Genomic DNA, 7,005 nt, shown 5'->3' on the forward strand with positions numbered 1-7,005 from the left:
TTTGATTTTGTTTCCCGGTGCTTTCCTCGCCGCCTCATCACCTCGCTTTCTGATTGGCTACACGCCACAGTCCACAGGCTGCGTGCTCGTTTGTCACCACACACAAGGAGAAATCGGGCCAAATAAATCCAACATGTTGGATATCCCCGATTTGAGATCAGAGCGGTCCCGACGTCCTTCCGAGCAGACGAGAGCAGTCTTAACACACCACACACGGCAGGAATATCTGATCAGATTATTTTACGATAATCGGAGCATCCTTAAGATTGTCGGAAGGGGTGAATCGGGGCTAAAATCGGCCTAATTATCGTGCCGTGTGAACCAGGCTTTAGCTTTCGGTTTGTGTTGTAGCTTTTGTATTTGTGTTGAACCGCCTCGGCCACACTAGGAGGGGAATCCGGCGTGTGAGAGACGCCCCGGATGTCAGGCTTTATCCCAGCTATGTGCATACGTTGACCTGGACTACCAACTTCCAGACTTTGGCCTCATGATGACAACTGAGCTATCTCTGAGCAAATTCATTCCACTGTTGTGCAAACGAAAGCTCCAGAAAAAAAATAGTAAATGGACTTTGATTAAAGATTATCCAAAGTCAAAATTGAACTTCCACGCTGAGCTTTAACAGTGTTGTCACTCTTAAAACTCTCAGTAGATGACAAGAAAGCATCATCCTAAAGGAACACTACGCAGTTTTCCAAATTGATGTGTTCTTCCATGCCAAAAGCAAACGTGTGTAACACTTTCCCTTTTCATAGCCTCTCAATTCATACATTACATGTCATTTAGCTGACGCTTTTATCCAAAGCGATTTACAATTGTTATATATGTCAGAGGCCACACGCCTCTGGAGCAACTATGGGTTAAGTGTCTTGCTCAGGGACACATTGGTTGAGGTATCACAGTGGGAATTGAACCCAGATCTCCCACACCAAAGGCATGAGTCATATCCACTGCGCCACCACCACCCCCATACATTTTGACCTTTCTTATTCATTTTGTCATTGACTGCTCTGCTTAAATTTTTTATTAGGAACAACAGCACTGGCAACTAAACCCTTCACCTCTGCAGCATTCGTACCACTCATTAAAATAAGAACTTAGTAATGCAGATCAATACCTTTTTCAGCTTTTCTCTTCATATCTTTTAGTTTCGATTAAAATGTACAGCTCTCCATGCAGAATAGGCCTAATTGATTTATCTTGATATTTTTATACTTTATATTGCTTGCTTTCTCTCAGCCTTCTGTCACTTTGATTCCCAGGTCACGTTGTGTCATTTTAGTCATGACATTAAATCTGTCAGGTGTGGATGGTGGCACAGAGAGTAATTACCTAACCTGGACCAGCACACACACACTTACACATATGCACATAAACACACAATTTGAGACGTTAGCTAACCATCGACTTGACAGGCCCCCAAAGAGCTCATTACGTAGACAGCTGTAAAAACACACTTGGCCTTTCACTCTGGCTCAGATAACCATTATTCTGTGTGTGTGTGTGTGTGTGTGTGTGTGTGTGTGTGTGTGTGTGTGTGTGTGTGTGTGAGAAAGCGGGGATCACACCTGCTGCAATTTGTGTAGTGAGTCAGCAAGTAACTGAAAATAAATAAAGTCTTTGGGCCTATGATTGAAATGCACAAATTGCGAAATTGTGATTGCAATGGTGAGGCTCAGGGTCAAGTTCAAGCTCAAGTCCTTACACCTAAGAGACACAATAGGGTAATTTATCAGTGCTTTCCAAAATGAATATTTAGTTTGGGCAAATACAATAAATTACGTAAAGAAGGGGGTAAAACCTTTTCAAAAGTCAAAGAACTTATTCTGGGTTGCTGTTATCCACAAGTTGGCTGCACACTGGCGTTACTGTTCCCTCATTGTAGTTTCAAGATATTGACTTAAAAAAGGGCCTAGACAGGCCTGTTGAACCCCTTGAGTCACACAGCTTGAGACAGTATTTCTGTTGGCAGTGACTTCAGCGAGGAGGGTGAGGACTCGCTCAGTGCACGACAGCGTCTGCAGACAGACGATGGAGGAACAGTCTGAACCCTGTTTGTGTCACTACTGAGGTACTTCACAAGCTTTCCCTTGAAGTTGGGAAAACAGGAGTCTGGTCATGGTTGTATCACGTAAGAGCAGAAAAGATGTATTAAGTCTACAAATCATCACAGTTTTTTAAAATAATTACTACTCACTCTCTTTGCATTAGCCTAGGCTAGTGATTGACTAGTCTTAGCATAAAGTCTGAACGTTAGGGGGAAACTAGCTCCCCAGCTAGCTAGGTTCTGTCAGAAGCCTACCAACACCTCTAACGTCAGCTGTAACAGGTTTCATTTGTTAACCGACACAAACAGAAAAGTAGAAACAACATTGAATTAGGTCCTGTAGGCTAACCTTTTCCTAGTTGCTAGTTCCAGCACGTATGCTAACTCCCTCTAACACCGTTTTGCTTGTGTATGGATTAAACACATGAGATATGTTAATTTGTGAGTTTTGAAATGTCAGCAGGGCGTAGTTTTGAACGTTAGAGAGAGACAGCTGTGTTCCCCTTGTTTCCAGTCTTAATTAACTTCCAGTCTTACTTAATGCTAAGCTAGGCTAATTCCCTCCGCGCTCTATACTTAACGTGCAGACATGAGAGTAGTATCATTTTCTTGAGCTAAGTCTTTGAAAGAAAGCTAAGAAGCATTTTCTCATACCATTTTCGTATACCTTTTTAACGTCATGACTAGAATACGTGCATCTGTCCTGCATGTATTTACACTTTTTATGAGATTGGTCAGCAATTTGATCCACCCAAGACGCATGAAGTGACACTGTCTCACTGTAATGTGAAGTGCAGCCGCAGCAAGAAGCACCAGTGCTCCCTAAACTGCAGCCACACTGTCCACAACATTGACGTCTTTTTATTTTTGTCTAGATTTCACTGGCTGAATGTCTGTTTTATTATGGATCCCATGTAACTTCAAGGCAAGTCTCACCCTACGAAGCAGCTCGATTGGTTGGGGTTAGGCATTGACCTCGAGTGGTTAAGGTTAGGATAGCCGATTGGTCAGGGGACAGGACCTGACCAAATCGGGTTACCTTACGTAAGCATGGACGCCTGGCCAATAGTAGTGTCTGAATGCTATTGAAGGGCGGGTCTTGCCTAGAAGTTTGGTGAGTTACATAATAACGCCTGTTTTACCGACTCCTCTGTATATATGTAATATATTGTATATGTATGCATCTGGGTGGAAACATAGTGTCAATATGATGGTGTTTACATAAATGCACAAAATAACCTCATACATAATAGGCGTGGAAATACAGACTTGCTGTACAGACAGGTGTGTTTCACATCACACACCTGTTTACCTTGAGAATCGGCCCGGCTCCTAATGCACTCACTGAGGCTGTTTCCCTTCACTAGAGGAAAAATGACTTGGCTGCAAAACAGCTTCCTCCAGACACTCTGAAGTTATTTCAATAACTAATTCAACATTTCATACAGAGACTAAATTAAAGTATTATATGTTTGTTTGCTTTGCATGGCAGCAGGGGAAAAAATGAGGTCTTGTATTATTATAACCATGTGTTTGGAGTGAAGCTGCAGCCCAATGAGGAAGATTAGACTACAGTCACCAGCTGGAGAACATTGGCTGATTTGTTTTCCTTCATTTTATTTTCGGCACACTGATCCAACGTGTCCCGTATTGGCTCCAGAAACTGTTGCGTGAACTGGTTCAGTTTTTAAATGCTTATTTTATTAAGGCTAATTCCAATAAAATGCTGCGTCGCAGTTGAAGCCTGGCAAGAAATTGTAATGAGTAACGCCTCGGAAGCATAAATCAGAACATTACACAACACAACACGTGCAGCCGACATATCTAAATAAAAATGTCCATTTTATATACAATAGAAAAAATGATAATTCTAGACAGAGTATTGTAATAAACAGAGCTTTGTTATTTTTGTTTTGCCTTTTTCTACCGATATGAAAATAAACAGCCCAACAGCCTTTACTTTGAAAAACTCATGATTAGTTCTCTATCAACAATTCCACAAATAAGTTTAAAGATGTTTTTTTTTTTTTTTCAGTGTAAGCACTCTTTGGATTTAGTCATTAAGGTGGAAATTGGTCATCTGAACTCGTCTTTTGCAATCTGAGATGTTTTGTTAATGAACTACATTTGCCATCTTTGTTCTCCGGCTTTGCCAAACAACCAATTTGAATGTATTTGAAGCTCCGGGTCCTGGATATCGTCATTGCAATTTAGCAGCAATGTGATGGTGGTCTTGTTGTGGGTTGGTGGGTTTTTCTCTCATTGCTTTTTCTTGTTCGGAAAACAGTGTGTACGAGTCAGGGCCCATATGGCAGACAGCTGTGGTAACCGAGAGGACGAGCCGCGACAGTTTCTCAACTGGTCATTTGGTTATTGAAATAAAAACATATTTCTCTTCTACTTTGCCATTCTCTATAAACCTTCTTCATCTCAGTCACAAAATACTTTCAGTTTCATCGATCAAAAGCAATTTTTAACAATAGTTTAACCACACATCAGGGACTGTGGAAAAAATACAATTGTATGTCACCATCTCACTCCACATTTCAGTAATAAAAATGTTCCCGCTGGTCAATTATGTTTGCATCACCACAGATAATCAGTTCAGTAAGGCTGCTGTGGCTTTAAATACAAGAGACCTCTTTATCCAGCTGATGCAGCAGAACAGCCCTGTCCGATGGGGAACTAAGGCTTATATCCATTTATGCTCTCTTCAAAGCCACCAAACTCCTTTGACAAAAACAGTAATTTTACCTCACAGGACATGGGAGTTGATGGTCTACCACTGCCTCGATCGACTAGTTTCAAAGGAGTCTGGTGAATACAATAGATAAACAGCTTTAGTTCCCTGTCCTAAAGGGCTTTTTGACGGAAAGTTAAAGCTGTTAAAAATATTCTAAATATAATGTACACTTGATATTGATTGTTTTAGGAGAGCCTTTTTTTAGGTGGTTAAAAAAACATTTAGCTGCTGCCCTCATCCACAGCAGTACATTGCTTAGCTTTGGCCGGTACGGCTGCCTTCTTTTCCAAACTGGGGGCGTGCCGACCACCATCTACTGTAGGTACTAGCTCGTACAACCCCACTTCAGTAGATCCAAACTATCCCTTTGAGACCCACAACATTTTTATTTTTGTTTTTGTTTTGTTTTCTATTTTCTTTTTCAAGGTATATAATAATTAAAACATGGCGTGTTTCTTTAAAAACTGCACCCAACACATGACCCTGTACAGACACACAGTCAGACCCTTGGTTAACCCTCATCCAGTATTTTTGGGAGGAGCTGCAGTATAAAATCCTCTCCTCATTTCCCTCCATGTGTTAAGAATAACAGAAGTGCAGCTGCTCAAATCACTTAACTCCGTTCTCCCCTTCTGTCTGTTTTATTTCAAGTGAAGCAGTGCCTCGTTCATTCCTCACAGCAGCTCTTTCAGAGGAGGGATGTTGGCCATTACAAATTTAAATAACTTCTTCCCTGTATTATGTAACTAGGCTCCATACCCTGCCATACATCTGGGTTCTTCCATACTGTATTTCTGCCCTCACTACACACATTAAACATAAACATTAGCAGAGACACACGTGTATGAAATTAGTTGGTTTTCTGGGTTTCATTTGCAGATAGGGAACAAAAAAAGGCAGCAAAACAAATTGATGTGTGTTTAATAACATCACTCATAATTGTGTGATGTAATGACTCTTGGTGACAGATTTACGGCATGTTCCATCTTTGCAAAGAATACATCTGATGGTTTTAGTTCCTGACCAACAACATGTATATTCTACACTTGCATAAGAAGAAAAAATAACCTAACAGTCTGAATTTGTTGTCCAAAAAAACAAATGTTCATACCAATTTTGAATCTGTTTAAACAATTTGACTTGTGATTCATTACAGATGGTTTTGGAGGAAAGAACCAGAGGGAAAAAGTTAAAACCATATATACGAGTTTGAAGTTCATCCCTTGCTTGCATGGAGTCATAGGAATGTCATAAAAAAAAAGTATAATATAATAAATCTGTTAAATATTAAGAAATAAATGTGGAAATAAGTAAATACAAAATGTGGAAATATAAATAAAAATAAAATACAAAATAATAAGTATAAGCAATTTCATTTATGTTTACATTTATATGTGAATTTATTATATACATACATTTATTTAAATTTATATCTGCATATATTTGTATTGCTTTTCTGAGGTTTCTTCCATTTGTGTGTATATATATATATATATATATATATATATATATATATATATATATATATATATATATATATATATATATACATATACTGTATATTTTAATAATGTATATTGGAACCAGATTTGCTTACTATGTGTTGGTGTCAGAACAGTATATGTACTGCACAGTTTAAATGTAGTAGGGGAAAAATGTAAACAATGAAATGTGACAAACAGGATTTGTTTTATGTTAACGAATCCATTTCAACACAGATATTTATTTCCATGGGGAGCAGATTATGGCGTATCTGTTAATGTGACCGGGCCTTAAATGTTCTGATAGCAGTTGTACGACTGTGTGTTTGTGGGAGTCAATGGTCCCGGGTAGCCTAGAAATCTAAACGCACCCTAGCGGAAGCAAATGTAATTTGCAGCAAGGGGGTCTAGCAACTCTCCGTTTGGCTTGCGAGCTGGAAAAAACAAACTCTGGCCGGGCCAATCACATCGTGTATAGAGTCGGTGGGCGAGCTTATGGCTGCTGCTGCTGCTGGCGAACAGCGGTCTTTCGAATCGGCTTTGGCCTTGACTCTGGAAGACTTGGAGTTAAGTTTTCTTTGAGAAAAGAACAAAGAATGGCACTGAAGTCATTCTTAAAAAAGGAAGATTTGCCGACCGGATACCTTCTTCGTTGCTCTGATCGGTTGTAGCGCTATCCTATTGCGCCACCCCTTTGGATTGAGCCCTGCCAGTGGTGAGTTCCCAGACTCAAC

This window comes from Sander lucioperca, chromosome 19 (genome assembly GCF_008315115.2).
Source record: "Sander lucioperca isolate FBNREF2018 chromosome 19, SLUC_FBN_1.2, whole genome shotgun sequence".
Lineage (NCBI taxonomy): Eukaryota > Metazoa > Chordata > Actinopteri > Perciformes > Percidae > Sander > Sander lucioperca.